Genomic DNA, 22594 nt, shown 5'->3' with positions numbered 1-22594 from the left:
CTTTTTTACAGTTATGGAATATTTCATCAAATGGAACTCATGATTTATTTAAGTAACACTGTATTGATGGTCTTGTTGCTTCCAGAATTTTCCAAATATATATGTTTTTGCAATGAATACATTTGTATATAAGTAATTTCACATGTAGGTAATTATTTAGGCTAACTTACCTAAGATGTAATTAAGTGGAAATGCATATACCCATTTTTCATTTTGGTAGCTATTACCAAGTTGCCTTAGATAGACGTGCACCAATTTATATTTCAACCATGGATTTGCATGGATGGGAGCACCTGTTTCTCTATGTGTTTGCAGAAGCTTGTGTTATCAAAGGATGTGTCATTCTGATTGGTGAAAGAATACTAACAAACTATAGTTTTAATTACAGCTTTCTTACTATGAGCTAACTTGAATATCCTTTAAAAGTCACCTACATTTATTTTTCTATAAATTGTTTGCCTATATGCTTGCCTATTTGGTGGACTGTCAATCATAAGCTCATACATTTCTAGGAACACTTCCTATATTAGAGAAATTATACTATATACTGCAAATACTGTTTCTCAATTGATCACTTGTAGTTTCACTTTGTTTACAGGATTGTTTTCCCATGAAGAAGTTTTTTTTTATCCTATTCAGGGTTATCCATCTTTAATCTTATGGCTTCTGGACTTCAAGTCATAGTTAGATACACCTTAACCACTTTAAGGTCATCAAGGAAATGTCCCACATTTTATTCAAAAGTCTTCATTTTTTTTTCTACCTTTAATTTTTTAATCCACTGGAAATAATCTTATTATAAGCAGAAAAAGATATGGATCCACTCACATTATTTTTCCACAAAATTGTAACTCATTTTCCTTCACTAATTTGAGATTTAGTATTCATCTATTTCTGGATTTTCTGTTCTTTTCCGTTCACTACTCTCTCTGTTCACGTACTGCAATTATTAATATATTTCACTTCTGGAGCATTACTACCAAATAACCTATGATATTTTAAACAATGAATTAGAATGAGAAGAGATAGGGAATGATGAATAGCTGAAATATGGTGATGGCACAGATTAGAAAGTAAGTGTGGTTTAGGAAAAGTACTGTGGTGAAAAGTACTTAAGATTTATTTGCTTAAGTCAAAGCTATGATAAAAATGGTGAACACTTTTATGACAAAGGAGTTACTGTTAGGAATATATTTGTTTTTAGAAGAAGAGATACTTTGGTAGCTCTCAACAAATGAATTTTATACTTTTACTACACTGATATTCAGGTTTGCATTGTATTTTATATCATCTCAGAATTCTTTGCTAATGAGCATTCTCTTTGTTGCTTTAACACAGCCTTTGAGAAGATTTAGCTTATCTCTTATCCTCTTTTATCACTTCCTAGTTGTTATTTTGAAGCCCCTCTATTCTATAGGCTTTTGAGGCATTTAGGAGCTGAGGGATAAGAAGCAGGTCTGCTATCCATACTCTCTCTTTATCTGGAGGACACCTAAAAAATGTATATCCTTGTTGTTATAGACTGAATCATGCCTCCCCAACTTCATATGTTGAAGCCCTAATTCCCAGTCTGACTCATTTGGAGATAAGACCTTTAGAGAGGTAATTAAGGTTAAATGAGGTCATAAGGGTGGGGCCTTAATCCAATCCTCTTTCATAAGAAGAGGAAGAGGAGCCAAGCTGGGGTGGGCACACACTAAAAAAAGGCCACATGAAGACACGAGTGAGAAGGTGGTCACCTGCAAGCCAAGGAGAGAGGTCTCAGGAGAAACCAAATCTGCCGACACTTTGATCCTGGACTTCCAGCCTCCAGAACTATGACAAAATAAATTTCTCTTATTTAAGCCACCCCATCTGTGACACTTTGTTCTGGTAGCCTTAGCAGACTAATACACTTATAAATAGGCTAATGGCAAACTTCTTGGCAAACAAGCTAATGGTATTAGTTAATGGAAGAGTTCTTATCTATGGGGCATTTTTAGCAGGATGTACCTGGTTGCTTAGCATTCCTTATGTTAAACACACCTAGGATCCATATACATATGAGGCATAAATTCCTGGAAAATATGTGCCTATTTGGATATTATATGGAGATGTTTCATAACGGATACTACTTACTTTTCATGTAAATAACATCCCAGAGTCTATCTGATGCAGTAAGAAAAGATCCAGAGAGTCCTAGATCTCTCTCTCTCTGCTTCTCCCTGGGCCTCTAGATCCTAGCCTTTTAGGTCCTCAAAATGATGAGCAAATCCCTGATTCTTATGAGCCTTATTTAACATTTTGATCATTTGTATTACCTCACTGATAAGTCTGAGGAATTATTTCATGCATAATATATAGGTTCTTAGATGAGTGCGTTAGATTTTTCCTATGTTAAGTTTATTTAGAAAAGAATATATGTCCACTATTAACTGATGATGAAACATAGAGCAATGACTTTTCTACATATCTAAGGCATTAAGAGAATTCAGATGTGGAAATTAGGCACAGTGACTGTACCTCAACAATGCACATCACCTTAACTGGTAGGAATATCCACTGAAGTAGAAATACTTTGATTTTACAGTGTAATCTGCCAAGGACAAGATATAAACTATCTTCAGTTTTATTCATCAAATAATTATTGTGTTGGAAGTGAGCCTGAGAGATCATATTTAAACAGTCTTTCTATTTCAAGAGCTTCCGATTATACACATCGAAAGAGAAAATTACTTAAGTATAGAACGTATCCAAAGGAACTTCCCAAACATCTTACAGTAACACATCACAGGGTCTAATAACCCTAACAGTCAAAATGATTTACTTAATGTCTCAATGTAATGACTCCTGTTGTAAATCTTAAAAATTCCTACTCTCCTATTCTCAGTGGAAAGAAGAGTTGCTTGCGATTTCAAGCCCCTTCCCTTATTTATTCATTTGCATTCTATGCCAGTGAATTTCACTGACACACACACACCCTCTCTCTCTCTCTCTCTTTTAATAATATGAGTAAAAGTTATCCCATAATGACATCAATCCACCTTGGTTGTTATAAACTACTTTTATGATGCTATAGACAGCACTACTTGCCTTTAAAACTAAACTCATGATATTCACAGAGATTTTGAAAACAGTTTAATGAAATATACAAAGTAATTATCTGAATGAAAAAAGAACCATCCTAAATTGGAAAGAACAACTTAAGTTTTGGATTTGTCATTAAGGAGTTTTATCTTGCCCACATCTCTATCTTTACCATCCTAGCCAGCTGTTAAGCTATACTATTTTTTTTAATTGAAGTATAGTTGATTTACAATATGCTATACTATTCTAAAAAATTATCATGGGAAGGCGACTCCATAACTTCCCTTGGTGTTATATGTACTGTTATTTACATTCAGAATGCTCTCTCCATGTCTAAACTAAAATATTTAGCTGTAATTCATAACAACTGTTTCCAGTTTACCCTTTCTCCCTCCCCCAATCCTCTTCAGTAGCCTGCAGAATTGATATACTATCTGCTTTCCTCCTTTAATTTTACTTTTTTTATAACAAAGATGTCATAAGGTGAAGTATCTGAAACCGAAGTTTTTGTTTTAATGGTGAAAATGTCAAACACTGTGTAAGACCACTAAAAGAGATTTTTCACTGTGAGAGTCATTTTAGCATGAGTCAAATCACATGGCAGTCAATTTTATTCTCTGATTACACATACATATGCAATGAATTTAATCTGTGGGAGAAGCTCTTTCCTCTTTTCTTACCCTGCCTTATTCTTTTTTCTCTCAATTTTTGCATTCTCATTTCCACCTTTTTTCCTAAAGTATCTTTTGAGTAATGACTATGTGTTAGTCACTCTGAGAAACATGAACTTTACTCTATCAAAGGAATTTCACATAAATTATCTCTTTAGTCCTCTTTAAACATTTGCACTAGGGAAAAATATGTGAATCATCCAGTCCTATTTTATTGGAGCCAAAGTTAGTTGTGAGTATGTGTGTGTTTATTCATCTGATACAAACTATTACCTTTCCAAGTGAGTGTGAAGTTACATTCTGGTCTGAAATATAGACATACATGTTATTCTCATAAATCTGGTATGTATTTCAATTTTTTCCTCATTGTGGCATCATTGTGGAATAAAAAAAAAATACACTGCAATGAGAGGAAAGAAATATGATTCTGCAGCTAACTTAACATGTGAACTTGACCGCACTGATAGTCTTTACAGATGTAAATTTCTGTACCAGTAAAACAAAGGTATTTGATTTTACATAGTCCCTAGGATGTCTCTTTTCTCTGGTACTCTCTGAAGCTCTAGCTGATTCTCTGTCCTAGTCTACTACATGAGAGTAGCAGCAAGTGAAAACTATAATGCCTGACCACGAAGATTATCATATGATACTCCTTAGTGTCCATGTATAGAATTCCCTTTTTTGCTCTGGAGATAAAATTTGTGCTCTCAAATTTGTGTTCCAAAATTGATAAATATAAAACTAGCTTTCAACAAAAATTTATTACATGTGAGTCATGTGAATCGATATGATAACTTGTTTTGGAAGATACCAGTCATATCACACAGCCTCTTGCTTCAAGAATCTTATCACTTGGTAAGTAATATAAAACAATTATACATATAACTGCCAGTAGGAAGCATTAAATGTCCGAAGTGATGGATAGGAAGAGAACTAAGAAGGAAGGGCCCATGCGAATGCTAAAATGCTAATAAGGCCCAGATCTCAGGTGATGGTGATGGGAGTAAATGAACTGAACAGGTTTCAAGTGAATTAAAATAAATAGGAAGCAAGTGAATTGAACAGATTTAAGAGAGAACCATGAAGGAAATAAACCTGTATCCAAGGGATCTTTCTATTTTTGAGTACATATTACATTTGAATCTCTTTTCTTAGTGGTGTGTGGTTAATCTTCCCTTTAAAATAGGTACAATAAACTTTCATCAAAATCTTGGATTTTGTAAATTGTAGAAGACAATAGCAGAATTATATGTCCTGTGAACAACTGTATGGATAATTTTGGAAACAAGGAAAGAGATTCTCTGAACTGTTAGAAACAAAGGATTTCTGTTTTCTTTCTTCTCTCTTACTTCCATTAAGGTTGTCTTTTCTCCTTCAAAGCTATATGAAATATTCTGAATACTAATGTGACAAAGTAAGATGCAATTCCCATATACTGTATTTGCTTATTGATAAATACCTAGTCCTTACCTTTAAGGATATTTAGACAATTCAGTTTGTCCTATAGCCTTGGGGTAGTCAGAAAAGTTAGGCACAATATTTGAATGCTTATCCCTCCTCTTTCACTGTTAGCTATCATTAATCCCTAATGCCTGGAATGGCATAAATTTCTTCTACAAAGGAAGCCCACAGGTCGTTTTTATTGGGAGCACTTTTTTTTTTTTTACATGCACCACAATATATTCCATTATGTATTACCTCGTCTGAATGCAAAACTGTTTTATATGCAGATTTAAGGTAATGAGCACTCAACTTTAAAAAATGGCTCTGGTATCCTGTAGCTTCTCAATAATAATATACTCTTATATTCCAACAGAGAAGGATGGATTATGAGTTTTTCAATTTGCATTAGGCATATTAATTGCAGAGTAGGGCTTCCACATAAAATATCAATGTACTGGAACAAAACGTTAATGTACCAGAATATGAACACTTACATTCATTTCTGGAACTTTAAAAGGAATCATCCTTTTTTCTTTCTTTATTTTCTGTTGTTTCTATACCTCCAGAGATGGTACAGTTTTCTTGTTTTTTTTTTTTTTCAGTCAGTTAATGAGAACTATGTAACCTCTGTTTCTCCAAAAATCCCTAATTAGATTAAGTGCAGTAGGGCTTTTCTAGTCATTCTGCTGGGGAACAATACAACAAGCCATTAGGGAAAAAGTAATTTAGAGGATCTAGAGGAAGGTTATTTCAGAGTTGCTTTTAAGAAACATGATATGGAAGGTCAGCTTTATGTTGTAGTTGGAAGCAGAGATGCACACTCAACTTTTATTTGCATTACATTATATTTCTCAACTGTGAAGAGACGACCTAAACTTGTAAAACTGTAATTGGAAGTTTTATAAGTAATTTTCAGCTGAGGTTTGGCACTGTAACTTTAACTGTAGAGAACTGTGTATTATGATATTTTATTTCAAGGAAGTACTTGGATTATACATGTTCTTGTAAGCATAAAACCAAATGTCCACTGAAAAATGAACAGAAATATAATAAACAGATGAGCAAAATCCTTGTGTTTTACTTATCTTAAAAGGTTTGATAACTAATATAAATTAGAGATCGAGATTGATTAGACTGGCATACAGATTTGAATATTTAAAAATACGTTCTCTACAATTTGTAATGTGGATGTCTTCCTATGTTGAAAAGATAAAGCCTCAAGAAGAGATAAAGCCTGAGATTTAAACACACAGACTACATTTTTTTCCCCTGAAGCCTGTACATAAGATACAGATTCTAAGAAACTGATGAATATTCATGGCATGAAATTCTCATCTATTGTATCCTAAATTGTTACTTCTTTCCCACTATATTTTATTCCATATTCTTTTTGATGCTTAATGAAATTTGTGATTTTATTATCCCCAAACAACAGTAAAATGGGGACCTACATTTCAAAACCATTTGGAGAAAGACAATATTTGAGTTTACATGCTACAGCTGTAAGCAAGGAATTATCTCACTAGGAAAGAGAAGAAATACCACCCATATAATCCAATAGGAGACTTGATTCATTTTGTGTCTGGAGCAATCTGTGCAATGTTACAAACTGAAATGAGTTTCCTTTTCAATCTTCAGGTGAAAAAAATAGTGAGAATGCCCTGTTTTCTCTGTCAATGTAAATTATTTTCTTAACTCTTCTTAAATCATGTGTGTTTGTATGTGCCTGTGTTTTATTTTGCAGTGGTAACTTTGACCTCCTAATATTATAAGGCTAAGTGTGTCATGGACAAAAATGAAGGTAAGATAGACTTTTCTTAGCAATAAAATACAACCCAATCTATGTAAAAGTAATTTTCATACCTCATTAAAGAAAAAGCACTGGGCAACATGAATGTTCCTTTGCTATAGCATGTTGGTTGAAAAACAAGCATATATATATATGCTCAATGAGGACACCAGGGTAAATCACTGCCATATAAACTCTCCCTGTATCTGTTGGGTGCTAACATTTTGAGAAATGCTGAAAGTGTGTTATTCTCATTTTATATTACATATAGTAGGTGTATTTTACACTCAAGGAATTTGATTTCTAGTAAGAAAGCCAAATAAACTATTGCAATTATTTTATTTATGGGCAATTCTTTCAACCAGACTTTTATTTCCAGATTTTTTTTTCTTCTTGTTTGAAATGCTACATAACACAAGATGCTGCCTGTTTCTGTGCTTTTTTATATCGCATACATAGATGGAAAGTAGGTTCAAGTATCTCATTTGAAAATCTTTTAATTCCATCAGTTGAAAAGATAACACCTTTTCAGAATTTGCTTTTCTTGATAAACATCACTAACAAAAGTGTAATGCTTATGAAGGATACCATAAGTCTTAATTTGATACATAGAGCAATTTGAGTTTTTATGAACTTTTATTATTTAATAAAAATTGCTTTTGGATCATAAAGGATATTTTTAGAGGTAGTGATTAAATGCACCTGCCCCTCCTCCCAATGCATCTGCCTTCTATGGCCTCAGATTAAAATCAAATGAAAATTAACCTCAGGTTTAAAGTGATGTTAACTGAATTCAGGAATCTTACGATGTCCTTTACTTCCTTTGAAGCATCATTTGACAACACAAGTATAATTTCAGCATAGCTGTTGCCTTTTAGCTGTAGTTTTTATTTTTTAATTCTTGTGGGGAAAGGGATTTAATCTCTCAAACTTCGTTGGTAAATTACATTGATGAATGCATTCTGACAGGAAGCAATACTGAAATGAAAAGGACTCATGTGTAAGGGTGGGAATAACTATTCTAAGAGCTTTTTCATGGTGCTCGTTGCCAGGGAAACCACTGCTTTGTCTGTACGTGTTTGGAATGGCTGCCTCATTAGAACTCAGGCTCCCAGACAGTCACTTTCTGATACTGATGAAATGAAAGGGATGAACCTATTTCAGCTGATTAACTCCAAATTAAGAAGAATAGCATATTTAAAAGACAGATTTCTAAAAGCTAAACATGTAGAATTATAAGGAAACTGTAAATGTAGTATTGATTAGGCCTTTTCAGCCACTTTGTAAACTGGAAGAATATGTTTTTTTTTCCTCTCCCTTTGCCTATTTACATATCAATGAAAGAGTAAGCAAATGGAATATTATATATTAGTATCACCAAATAAACACTGGATGTGATAGATCCTGATATTTGCATAAATATGCACGTATTTCTCTTACTAGCAAGTCATTTTTTCCTTGCAGTGACTGACCTATGTCATGGCTAAAATATTAGCAGACCAGACTGAATTCATTGACTCAGGGGCATAATAGGTATTGAAAACCTGTGTTAGATACCCACACTGGGGTAGTTTTCATTTTTCTTGGAAGAACCAAAGCAGTGGCATACTCAGAAATTATATGAGTCAATATTAACAACAAAAAGGGCAATATAACTTATTATTGCTCTAAACTTATTTTTTTTTAAAGGGAGCAAGCAGGCATGAAACAATCTCAAATTCAAGGAAGCTCAGACCAACTCACAATGTATCACAACTCACAACCAACTGCTCTTGCTATGAGACAAATTTCCTTTGGCAATTTGTTGGCATTTAAAATTTCTGGTTTTGATTCATGACAAAGAGATGAACCAGCAGATTTATAAGCTCTTTTCTTTCAAACACAAGTTCTATAAATTGTTTTTTTCTGTCATTCTATATAAGTATACTCAAAGTACTAGACTCTTTAATATTATTCTCTAACAATTTAACCTGAGGGGAAGGAAAAGATATACAAAATCCAGACAAATTTTACCCCACGAGATGTTTTAAATTTATGTCAAATACGTTAGCTTTAACCAAATTGACAATATTTTTTCCCCTATAGTACCATTTCAGGAAATGTCAAAATGATATTCTAGACTTTGCAAGCCTAGTTTTGATTGGCAATGTCAGAAATTTGGTTTTACACATGTTAAGCTTAAAATGGCTATTAGACATTTAAGAAGAGATGTTGTTAAGAAATCTTTCACAAAGATAGAATGCACAAGACTTGGTTTTTAATTGAGTGTGGAATGAAAAGAAGGTGGGGATAAATTCAGGGTTTATCATGACTCCCAGGCCTGGATGAGTAAAGGTTATTAACTTTATAGTTGTTCATTGAGATTGGAACTGTTAGAGCAATGGTTCTCAACCTTGGCTACACATGAGCATCATCTGGGAAGTTTTTCAAAATACTAAAGCCTAATATATCCACACCAAAGTAAAATTCAGAGCAAATACGACTACTAGGGATAAAGATGAACATTACATGATAAAAGAGTTAATTCACCAACAAGACATAAAAATCCTAAATGTGTTTGCACTTAACAGCATTTCAAAATACGTAATACAAAAACTGAAGGAAATGAAAAGAGAAAGAGACAAATCCACCATTATGGTTGAAAACTTTAGCACTCCTTTCTGAGTAACAGATCGAACATGTAGACAAAATATAGAAGGACGTAATGCCATCAACAAACTAGACCTAGTTGACATTTATGGACCACTTCACCCAACAATAATGGAAACACATTATTTTCAAGTTTACATGGCACTTTCACCAAGATACACCGTATCATGGATCATAAAACAAACTTTAACAAATTAGTACAAGTTGAAATTTTATAACATATGACCTCAGATCAAAATGGAATTAAACTAGAAATCAATAACAAAAAGATAATTTAAAAATCTTCAAATTCCCAAAATTAAACCACACATTTCTAAATAATCCATGGATCAAAGAGAAAGTCTCAAGAGAAATTACTACAATTAAACTATAAACATATCAAAATTTGTGGGATGCAGCTAAAGAAATGCTTAGACAGAAATTTCAGCATTAAATGCTTATATAAAAACAAAAAACCAAAACAAACAAAAAACCCCAAAATACTAAAGCCTAAGATCCAACCTCAGAGATCTGTATTCAGTTGATAAGGGATGGTATTGATAAGGTCTAGAATGGTATTTTAAAATTGCTCCCCTGGTAATTCTAATGTGAAGCCAGACTTGAGAAACTTTACAGAACTCATCATGGTGCTGCTCAACAGGCCTGAACATTAGAGGCACCTGAAATATTTTAAAAAGCCCAATACCCAGGTAGAATCCCAGATTAGTTAAATCAGCACTTGTGAAAGCAGGGCCCAGAATTTTAAATTTCTCCAGGTGATACCCATAGGAGTCAGGGTTACAAATCATGATACTAGAGCAAGAGAAGTTTAGGTGAAGAGCTGGTTTTAGAAAGAAATATTAAATTTGAATGGGAGCTGGGACTCTCAGCCTGAATGAAGTCCTTAGACACTTGAGTATAAATCAAACTGTAGAACACAATCTAGATATAAAAAAGTGGATTATGGGAAGATTTTTATAATAATGGAAAACTGAGGAGAGGAGGGATTCATTAGTGACCTTATAAAGAAATTAGAAAAAGGGGGCCAAGAGCAGAAGCTTGGTAAACACTGACCTTTAAGAGGAGGGAAGAGGGAAAAGAACCAGAACTGAAAACTAAGAAAAACAAGAAAGGGATTTGGAAACCTGAGACATTATGAACCCAGGTTATTCCTATTCTCTCAACTCTCTCTCTCCCTCTCTCACTTTCTCTCACTCTGTCCCTCTTCCTCCCTCTTCACTCATCTCCATTCTCTCTCATTGGACATTTACTACTCCTTTCTACTCTAAATTTTGCTTTTATCATGGATAATATCTAGGTTGATAAATATAATTTCAGATTCTTTTGACTTAAGATTATTTTCTCCCACACCTCATATCATAGAACTACTTGGTTTGCAGTGTCCATAACACTTCTTGAATATTACTTCACTCCAAACTATTTCAAATTACATTAACCTTTCATCTATTCAAATGATGGTCTATTTCAAGCAGATTTATGCCAGTATTCTCAATGTTTAAGTCTTTTGTTCTTTGTCATATTTTCCCTGATAATGGCAAGTATTGGCTCTTTCTCAACACTCTTTTCCTCATATATCTTGATATTAAAATTTCATTGGAGAAAATCACATATTTATATAGATTATGGTGCCCTGAATCTCACCTAGTCAATATGAACTACTTGAAAGTTATCTTGAGCAGTTACCTTTCCCCATGTGAGTTATTCCAAATTTTTACCAATGTCTTCAAATCCCTTATTACTGCCACTCCTACTGCAGAAGGTAAATATAATCTTAGCAGAAATTGTGGCTATCATTCAAATTCCCTCAACTTCCTGTCCTAATCTCCTTATGTAACAACTACAAAAGAAAAAACAACAGAATTATAATTGTACTCACTTTCACTCCTTTTTCTCCAGTCACAGAGGATAAGCTGTTCATTTTCTTTTCAGGGATGATTTCTCCACCAGTGATCCTGATTTCTATACTTTCATTTCTTCCATAACCTGAATTCTAATCTCAAATATTTTCAATTTCTGTTGATAATATTTCCTATCACGTCAAGTCTTTTATTTTCCCCTCTCGTTTCCTCTCCTTCCCTTTGCAGCCAAGCTCTTGAAAAGAATACTCCACGCAATGGTTTTCAAACCTGACTAAATATTAGAATCACATGGGGAACCTTTTGAAGCTATTGGCAACCAATCCCCTTCCCCAGAAATTCTGACGCAATTTCTCTGGAGTAAAGCACAGGCACTGGCGGTTTTTAAAAACTCCCCATGTGATTCTAATATCTGGCCAGCTTTGAAAGCCACTGTTCTACTAACTCAGACTACAGTTGCTCATTCCCTACTCCAATTAGTTTCTATTTCTGTACTTCTCCTGAAACTGTTCTCTTAAAGGGCACCAATATCTACTTGATTTCCAAGTCCAGTTAAATATTTTTAGTTTTCACATCAACTTTTCATACTGAGCCTCTGTCAAAACTGACCACCCTACTTTTCTTCAAAGGTTTTTGCTTTCTATCGTTTGCACTGCTGCAGTGAAATCTTGCTTATTACTTAGCTTTTTGCTGATCTAAGTATGGGCCATGTAACAATGAAACCAAAACGACAGATTTCTTGTGTTTGTTTTGTAAATATAAAAAATAACTGTTCTATATGTATGCTTATGTGCTAGTGGAGGATTTCCTTCAAGTGAAGCTTCACTTAAGAGGATGGAGTGATTCTTCATTTAGCGAGTTTAGTTATGATAAAATGCTAAGAAGTAATATACATGTTGAAGCATCACAACAGAACTGTAGGAGTCCATATTTAATACACTAGCTTTAAAAAGTCTAGATTGTATGACATTTTATTACATAAAATCACTGCCTTAATTTTTTTGTTCAAAAATGTTTTGAGGGCTTCCCTGGTGGTGCAATGGTTGACAGTCCGCCTGCCGATGCAAGGGACACAGGTTCGTGCCCCGGTCCGGGAAGATCCCACGTGCTGTGGAGCAGGTGGGCCCGTGAGCCATGGCCGGTGGGCCTGCGCGTCTGGAGCCTGTGCTCCACAGCGGGAGAGGCCACAGCAGTGAGAGGCCCGCGTACCGCAAAAAAAAAAAAAAAAAAAAAATGTTTTGCATACCATAAAATATTGACAGTTTATATAAGACATGGATTTGAAGCCAGAGTTTAGAAATAGGAACACTAACTGGGAGATTATTTCATTAATCAAAATGTAGGGGATAAAGGCCTTGGGTAAAAAACTTGAAAGTAAATGTAGATAAGATGAGACAAATGTGAAAGTGATTGAAGTCATAAGTGGAAGAACTCAATAATAGATTAAAATTTACAGTGAAGAATAAAGGGGGAAATATGATTTCAAAATATTTAGCCTGGCAATGGAAAGATTTGTGTAACAAGTGACATTATAAGATATTTAAAAAACAAGCACAATGATTTGGGATGGGAGACATGATTTCCAGTTAATACCATTTTGAACCTAATGGCTGGCCATTTATGTGAGTCAGTGCCTTGTCAACTTGGGACTGCAGTAGATGGGAAACACCAGGACTGGATATACTATTTTAAGTGTCATCCCTACAGAACTGGACATTCAAATCTTAAGAGTAGATGAGATTTCCAAGTGGGTAATTATAAACAGTAACAGTAAGAGAGACAGAGAATGTTGAGAAACACCCTCATTAACGGAAGATGCAACATGGTGTGATAAGAGAACGTAACCTCTGAAATCAGACTGTATTGTGTTTGTATTATGGTCTTAGCTCATACTAATTATATGATCTCAGATTTTTATCTTAACTAGTCAGCTTCATTTTAGTCATCTATAAATTAAGGATGATATTATCTTTCTCACAGGACTGTGGGAGTCTTTGTGCCCACATTTGTGTGTGTGTGTGTGTGTTTAGACAGAGAGAGGGAGAGAATATAAATTATTACTCAATGAATATTTCTATTTTATGGTAGATTACAAATATAATTAAATAAAAACAAGTCAAAGTACTGTGAGGGATTAGAACGTACAAGAAACATGCAATGTTTTAGAAACCACGGGAAGAGGGTTTTAAGGACAGTCATGGTCAACAATTGAAAAAATCACTAAGAAAAATTATTCCTAGAAAACTACAAATCTCTCCATTATAATGATAATAAAAGCACAGTATGACATCTGCTAACTTATTACTTAAAACTGAAACATAAAGTACCTGTATGCATATTATCTTATTCACCTTATTAATGTGTAAAAAGGAGAAGCAACTAAATTCCAGATTTTTAAAGACACTGTTTTTATTTAAAACCCAAATTTTGGTTGGAAAAGCTATGCATGAATGAAATAAAAAAATAAAATAGTGCCAAATGGTTTGCCAGTAAAAAGAAGGCTTTCTCTGACTACACATGCCAGATTTCTCCTCAGCAGCAACTGCTCTTGGTTTCTTGTATTAACTTCTCATATTTTTGTGTACCTGCCTGAGCATATCTGAATATGGTCATTATGTTTTTAAAAGGAGAATATGTGTGTGCACATACCTTCCTCTTTCTCTCTCTCCCTGTATTACTCCACATTTGGGGGATCATTCCCAAAGACACATATAGATTTTTTTCTTGTCCTTTTCCTCCTCTCCTCTTCCTTCTTCAAATTGCCTAATAGCATGCCAAAATTTATTTAGTTAGCTCCTTATTGATGGACACTTAGGGTCCATCTGTTAAGGCTCTGTGAAATGTATTGAGTCTTATAATTAACAGAAAGCTTTCATATGCTAACTGGAACTGTAAGAGAAAATTGCACTTTTTCCCCAGCTGTGCCCACAAGCTTAAGGCTAAACAGATTCTAGAATTATCAGGGCATTTCTGGGTTTTCACTCTGCTGAACTCCAATTCAAAAAGTGAAGGGGAAGAGAGGATAAATTAGGAGTTTGGGATTAACATATAGACTCTATTATAAATAAAATAGAAAATCAACAAGGACTTACTGTATAGCACAGGGAACTATACTCAATATTTTGTAATAATCTATAAGGGAAAAGAATCTTAAAAAGAATATATATATATATATATACATATATATGTATATATATATATAACTGAATCACTGTGCCATACACCTGAAACTAACACAACACTGTAAACCAACTATACTTCAATAAAGAGAAGCAGACATTGATCGACAATAATTTCATATTATATTATAATGTATAAATTGATAACCTAATTGAACATATAATTTTTAAAAAGGAAATCCACAAAAAAGGGAAGGATTTTTGAAGTTATTATATGTTGAACCCTCCAAATCCAGTATAACAACACAGAACTTGCATTGAGAGGCTTATTAGAATCTTTCTGGAGGGGATGGGCTGGGAAAAAACATGATATATGGGTGGCTAAATTACACGTGTGTCTTTGACTTAGCAAGACATTTTTATTGACCAAAGCCATGTGTACAATGAATATGTTTATCTATTCTCACAGGAAGGCACACATTCAGCTCAGTGTATTAAAGCAGATGAAGAAAACTCCATGAGGTAGGTGGGCTGGTTTGTTTTCTAAGTCCCTGCTCGACGAAAAATAACTTACTTACTTCTGGTTCCAATTTTTAAGGAGCTCAAATATAAGAAAAAACAATTGCATAATTCTTTGTCTTTTGTGATTTAAGACATACAGAACATAGGATTGGCAGATAATTATTTGGATGTGTATAATTTATAGATTTGGCCTCGAAAATATTGACAGTTTATCATAGTTTCATTTTGCTACCTCCAGAAGAATAGGTTATTATTATTATTTTTATGGAAACTTGTGATTACAAATTAGAATTAAGCTGAATGAAGTTAAGAGACATCACAGCATCAAATTCTCTGCCAGGGAAGAATTACATTTGCACAAGTAGAAAGTTCTTTGCAATTCTCACTAAGCTAAAGTGTATTTCTAGCTGTGTCTGTAGATGTGTGTCATTCTGAAAATAGCCACATCCTACGTCTGCATTTTCCATCTAAAAACAATGTTTATTAGGAGTAAATTTCTTCCTGACATTCAATTTCTGAATATTCGCAAGGTGAAACTTGTATTCACCTCTATTCAAATGCGGATTCTCTGAACTGCAATTGTGTGGCTATTTCATACACTGAACCTCAGACAAAACATATCACATTCAAATGACATATTGTAAAAGGACCCAAAGTGTGTATGCATGTGTAGGGGGTGTTTCGGTATTGCATAGCACTTATGTGGACGGATAGATACAAAACATAGAACCATATACCATACGCATAGATAACTATTTTCCAATAATTAAAAATGAGATCATGTCTTCACTCGAAAATAATACAAAGAACATTTTAAAATCTGTTTTTAAAATTTCATATGTGATCTTTCTACCATTATCTCTTTTTTTTCAGTAGAACTTATATTAAATTAATGATTTTGTTTTTTAACAAGGAAAATAGTCTTAAAGATACCAAAGTATTAAATTATCACTATTATTTGTAATATAAGCACATATTAAACAACTTAAATGTATACTACAAAAAGAATAGTTAAATGGTGATATGTCAATGTTATGGATTACCCTACACACCACTGAAAATAATGACATGCGTCTACATATGATGACATGAAAGGGGTATTTGATATATTGATAAATTGTTTCTTTGAGTGAAAATTATTCTATTTGTATAAATATAATTATACACCTGCAGGGCTGTAGCATTGTGCAACTCTAGCAGGTAAATAATTCAGTAGCATCAGTATTATATATGCATCATAGATATTTCTGCATACAAATGCACATTGAAGAGAAATTATTAGCACTTAAAAATGTAATTATATTTATGTAGAAAAAATTATAGTAGTGAACACTGCAAATGATAAATAGCAGAAACCCTTAATAGGTAGGATGGTGGAAAGGGTAGAGATGAGGTTACTACTGCTTTTCATTTTTGCTTTACACACCTTTGTATTCCTTGAATTTTTCAATTGAATTTGTATTAACTCCGCAATATTTTTTAATATAACTATAATTGGAATTCTACTTTGTGAATTGTATGTCTAACTCATGTTCTTTCCTTTTAATCATCAATTTCTACACTGACTTCACAAAAATGCCATACTCCCACCAATTAAAGAAACCAAAAAATAAAAAAGAAGCAAAATAAAGAAGTAAGCAAACTAAAACCAAATCTTCTCTTAGGGATATCACCTTTTATGCCAGGCCTTGAAATGAGATGTGTAAACTATCTTTGACTTCTCTCTTTCTTGAAGATACCTGACTTAAATAATCAACTCCAAACTTTGCCATGTCCCCAAAAGATATCTTTACTCTACATTCTTGCTAAAATACTAGCCTGATTCAGACTAGTATCATCTTACTGGGATTACAGTTAGTAACTTATTCACTTGTTTCCCTTCCTTTCATTTCCTACCTTGGTGTACATTACTATAGGGTTAATTTCCTGAAGCATAGATGAAATCATGTTATTATACCTATCAAAATATTTGTGGGCCCCATCATTCACAGAATACGTTTCAAATTTCTAGGCATAACATCTAGGACCTTTCATGTCCTGATGCCAAACTGCATGCCTTATTAGCATAACTTTAAACTGCACCCTTCCAATCACTCCTAAACTTCCATAAATATAATGTGCCTTTTCATGCCTCTAAGTCTCTTTACTATGTATTTTACTTCTCTTATTCTCCTCATCCTTCAAGGATCACTACAAATACTATTCTTTCTAGGAAATAAACTCTTTATTTTAGCTGACAATGGAATTAAATACACCTGTTTTCCTACAGGACTTTGTTTGACCTATATTAGAGATCTTATTTCACCTGCAATTACCTTGGTTGATTTTTAATCTGTTCTGCTCTTCACTAAATAATTTATTACTTAGAGTCAGGACCTACTATCAACTGATGTATGAATTCTCAGGATTCCTAATAAAATTGTGTTTGATGAATTTGTTTGCCTTGCTTTTAGCCAGAAGAGTTCCTTTAACCTTATTAGGAAACACATACACTTATTAGGAAACACAGTTGATGAGGTTGCTATATATGAACAAGTCTACAGCAAAAATAAGTGTCACCTTAGTTCTGTTCCAAAATCCTTTTATGTCCTACCCATTTGTTTCAATTGATTTGATATTTCGAACTATTTGTGGATTTGCATTTTTGTCTTGTTGATGCTCTAAGGATAAGCTGTCCAGTATATAGCCATTAGACACATGCACCTTTAATTAATTTTGACAATTAAATTTAATTAATTTTAAATTTGATTAATTTAATTAAACAATTAAAGACAATTACATTTGATTAATTTTAATTAATCAAAATTAAATAAAATAAAGGACACACTCCACAGTTTTTCTAGCCACATTTAAAAGGCTAGTAATCTATATTATAGATTTAGCCACATCTAAAGATCTAGATCTAGGCACATCTATATTATATAAATTTCCATCATCACAGAATCTTCTATTTGTTGTGCTGCTCTAAAGTTTAAACTCAAAATACAAATTATATCTCTGCTCAGTTGGTGACATCCTGATGGATAAATGGCATGCTTTACAATTGAATCTTAGCATTGCTTTTACCTAAGTAGTACCTATATCTGTACAACTAGCTTACTAGACAACTGATATAAGAACTAATATTATTCTAGTACTTCAAAATTTACTTTCAAAAATACAGTTGATGGCATATATCCTTTTACAAATCCGTTTGTACACACATCACCTACACTGGAGTAGGGTATGAGGCATTGACTATGCATATTTGTGAAATGCATATTATTAAATGAAAGTCCCAGCTCCTGGTGACAGAAGATCTGACCATTCTGAACATCCCATTGGCCAATTTAGCAGAAATGTCAAAGAAGGGACCAAGAGAGAATAGATGTTTAGAGCTCAGAATTAAAAAAATCCACTTGTTTTCACCTTTAGTGTGGAAATGTCCCGTCCTTACACAAAGGTCACCCCACTGTCATGATTTCAAGCCTTTACACCGTGGCATTTATTTTGCTCACTCTCTTCATCCTTCAAGGCTTACCTTGAACTTATTTCCCCCATTTTTTCTCCACGCTGGTTAGGAAGTCTGCAAGTATAGAACGAAATAAAAAAAAAAAAGGAAATTCCTCTCCTTGGGATGAGGACTGGCCTCTCTTTGATATAGTATGTTGGATACTGTGACAGCTACTTTTTTAATGCAGACTTTATATATATTTGATCATCTAACATAGAAGTTGCAACTTGGCATCTGCTTGACAACCACCACTTTGCTGCTTCCATTTTTCACCTATAAAGAAACTTGCTGCCCTTTTTGTTAATTAGATGAGCCATATTTTTCACTTTGAAAAGACATACCCCTGTTGCTTTGATGCTGAGAGACTGCCTCATGACATTTTTTTCTCTGTTATTAAGGTACTGTAGTTTTGATTACATAATTTTCAACAGAGGTTCATTTAACAAAGGAGTGAACAAAGGATCAAATTGTTATTACTGGGGACATAATAACCTTTACCAACTGACCTTCAGTAATGGAGAGACTCCTTGGTGGGAAGAGGGTTTTCATACCGACACTTTCCTAATAGAGAACTCTTTGCACATACAATCAGTGAAGTGTGTGTATCGCTTTATATTTAATGTGAAGAATCAAAAAAAATGTGTTAGAAATCTAGGGAACTAAGTTGTACTGTTAGCTGCTTTCAAAAGTGGGAGCAAAAAAGATGTAGGGGAAGTTAACCCCCTCAAAATTTTAGTCTTATCAATTTCCACAAGAATATTTGAAAACTATTCATCCCACAAAATTAATTTTCACTAATTACATTTACCAAGTTCTCTTCTGCAATACTCTTTTTTTTTTTTTTTTTTTTTTGTGGTACGCGGGCCTCTCACTGTTGTGGCCTCTCCCATTGCGGAGCACAGGCTCCGGATGCGCAGGCTCAGCGGCCATGGCTCACGGGCCCAGCCGCTCCGTGGCATGTGGGATCTTCCCAGACTGGGGCACGAACCCACGTCCCCTGCATCGGCAGGCGGACTCTCAACCACTGCGCCACCAGGGAAGCCCTGCAATACTCTTTTTATATGAATGTTTTCTTTAGCAAATTATGTAAAATATCATGTATATGTAAATTATGGTTGAATTGCTTTGAGAATAAGGTACTCTTCAATATATGGGTATTAACACTAACCACAGCAGAAACAGGAAACAAAAAGAAAACTGTGTTTCCTCTACTTAGTATAACCAACCTCTTGTGCCTTATATTTGCTTTTATATAACTATAGAAATATATTTGTATTCTTCAGAATTGCAAAACTTAATTTTAATCAGGGACCCAAATGAACAAATACTTCCCATAATTTTAAACCTCTTTATTTTCTGCATTCATACTTTTGTAAGTTACTATAATGTGAAACCTCAAAAGATTTCTCTGGACAGTCTAATGATCACTTTGTTAGGATTGCTAAACAGATGTATTCAAATGTATTTTCATGACTGAATTTTTATTAAGCAAGTTCAGTGTTTACCTTTTCCTTGCCTATATGAAAAATGTTATAGGATTTTTCTGAAAATAACACCATCCAGATAAAAATGTTGAAAACATCCCAAACCACATAAGGCTCATAAAGAGTGAGGGAAGCAAGTGTGCCAGCTAATCGAGTTCACTATTCTCATAAAGGGCAGTGGTGGCACTTTAGAGCCAGTACATCTATTCATTTTCATGGTAATAAAACCATTCCTGAAAGTGCCTTTGTCCAGAGCAAATGGCTTTGTTTTATAACATGATGTACTTCAGAGGTGAGCTGTCATAGATCACCAAATAATGTGACCACATTTGCAAACTGAGACTATATTACCATTTTTCCAAAATTTACCCAGTCTTTCAATGGAAAAAAGGTGTAATATAAATGCTATCATGGCCAACAAATGGAAAGGGATTCAGAGGAAATAAATAGGTATTTCTCCGTTCTCATAGAGAAACAAGTTACATTTTTGCATTTAAACAGCAAAGGAAAGTTAACATGCTATAAAAGAGAAAATTCTGATGTAAAGATTATTGGTTAAAAGTGAGGATTATGAAAGCAATAGTTATATGTATTTAGTGGATATGACTTGCTCCTTTTAGGAGAAGTGTGTAATCTAATACACTTTCAAACTATATTTATATTGTTAATTATAATACCCTCATTAAGCAGAGTCACTAAAAAAAATATATATATATGTTTACAAATGAATTCCTTATATAGATCACAAATGTTATATACACTGATATTTACCATAAATATATCAAATAATTGCATTTTCTGATTATAATTATATAGGATAGTTATGCATTTGGATTCTCAAGGATATTTTTTTATAAACCATAATCAAGAGAGGGAGAAGATGGCGGAAGAGTAAGACACAGAGATCACCTTCCTCTCCACAGATACATCAGAAATACATCTACTCGTGGAACAACTCCTACAGAACACCTACTGAACGCTGGCAGAAGACCTCACATCTCCCAAAATGCAAGAAACTCCCCACGTACCTGGGTAGGGCAAAAGAAAAAAGAATAAACAGAGACAAAGGAATAGGGATGGAACCTGCACCAGTGGGAGGGAGCCGTGAAGTAGGAAAGGTTTCCACACACTAGAAGCCCCTTCGCGGGCAGAGACTGTGGGTGGCGGAGGCGGGGAGCTTCAGAGCCACGGAGGAGAGCGCAGCCACAGGGGTGCAGATAGCAAAGCAGAGAGATTTCTGCACAAAGGATCGGTGCCGACCAGCACTCACCAGCCTGAGGCTTGTCTGCTCACCCACCGGGGCGGGCGAGGCTGGGAGCTGAGGCTCGGGCTTCGGTCGGAGCGCAAGGAGAGGACTGGTGGCGTGAACACAGCCTGAAGGGGTTAGTGTGCCACGACTAGCTGGGAGGGAGTCGGGGGAAAAAGTCTGGACCTACCGAAGAGGCAAGAGACTTTTTCTTCCCTCTTTGTTTCCTGGTGCGCGAGGAGAGGGGATTAAGAGCGCTGCTTAAAGGAGCTCCAGAGACGGGCGTGAGCTGCACCTAACAGCACGGACCCCAGAGACGGGCATGAGACGCTAAGGCTGCTGCTGCCGCTGCTACCAAGAAGCCTGTGTACAAGCGCAGGTCACTCTCCACACCTCCCTTCTGGGGAGGCTGTGCAGCCCGCCACTACCAGGGTCCCGGGATCCAGGGACAACTTACCCGGGAGAACACACGCCTCAGGCTGGTGCAACGTCACGCCGGCCTCTGCCAATGCAGGCTCGCCCCACACTCCGTACCCCTCCCTCCCCCCGGCCTGAGTGAGCCAGAGTCCCCGAAGCAGCTGCTCCTTTAACCCCGTCCTGTCTGAGCAAAGAACACACGCCCTCGGGCGACCTACAGGCAGAGGCGGGGCCAAATCCAAAGCTGAACCCCAGGAGCTGTGCGAACAAAGAAGAGAAAGGGAAATCTCTCCCAGCAGCATCAGGAGCAGCGGATTAAATCTCCACAATCAACATGATGTACCCTGCATCGGTGGAATACCTGAATAGACAACGAATCATCCCAAATTGAGGAGGTGGACTTTGAGAGCAAGATTTATTATTTTTTCCCCTTTTCCTCTTCTTGTGAGTGTGTATGTGTATGATTCTGTGTGAGATTTTGTCCCAATAGCTCTGCTTTCACCATTTGTCCTAGGGTTCTATCCATCCGTTTTTTTTTTCCTTAATATTTTTTTTATTTTAATAACTTTATTTTATTTTATTTTATCCCCTTCCTCCCTTCCTTCCTTCCTCTCTCTCTCTCTCTCTCTCTCTCTCTCTCTCTCTCTCTCTCTCTCTCTCTCTCTCACTTTTATTCTGAGCCATGTGGATGAAAGGCTCTTGGTGCTGCAGCCAGGAGTCAGTGCTGTGCCTCTGAGGTGGCAGAGCCAACTTCAGGACACTGGTCCACAAGAGACCTCCCAGCTCTACGTAATATCAAACAGCGAAAATATCCCAGAGATCTCCATCTCAACGCCAAG

The 22594-nt window shown here is 35.1% G+C and overlaps 1 long non-coding RNA gene across 1 annotated transcript in view; it reads right to left on the bottom strand.

Annotated features, from left to right (window-relative positions):
• The window catches only part of LOC309803115, a 355789-nt gene extending 343918 nt beyond the window's left edge, over positions 1–11871 (bottom strand). Inside the window, exon 1 of the long non-coding RNA XR_014293903.1 lies at positions 11495–11871. This is a non-coding gene — a long non-coding RNA (uncharacterized lncRNA). The remainder of the gene's footprint in view (positions 1–11494) is intronic.
• Positions 11872–22594: the final 10723 nt, after the last annotated feature.

Source organism: Mesoplodon mirus (assembly GCF_964341445.2).
Source record: "Mesoplodon mirus genome assembly, chromosome: 4".
Taxonomy (NCBI): domain Eukaryota; kingdom Metazoa; phylum Chordata; class Mammalia; order Artiodactyla; family Ziphiidae; genus Mesoplodon; species Mesoplodon mirus.
Note: the sequence above shows the minus strand (reverse complement) of the source record. Positions and strands in the feature narration are given on the sequence as shown.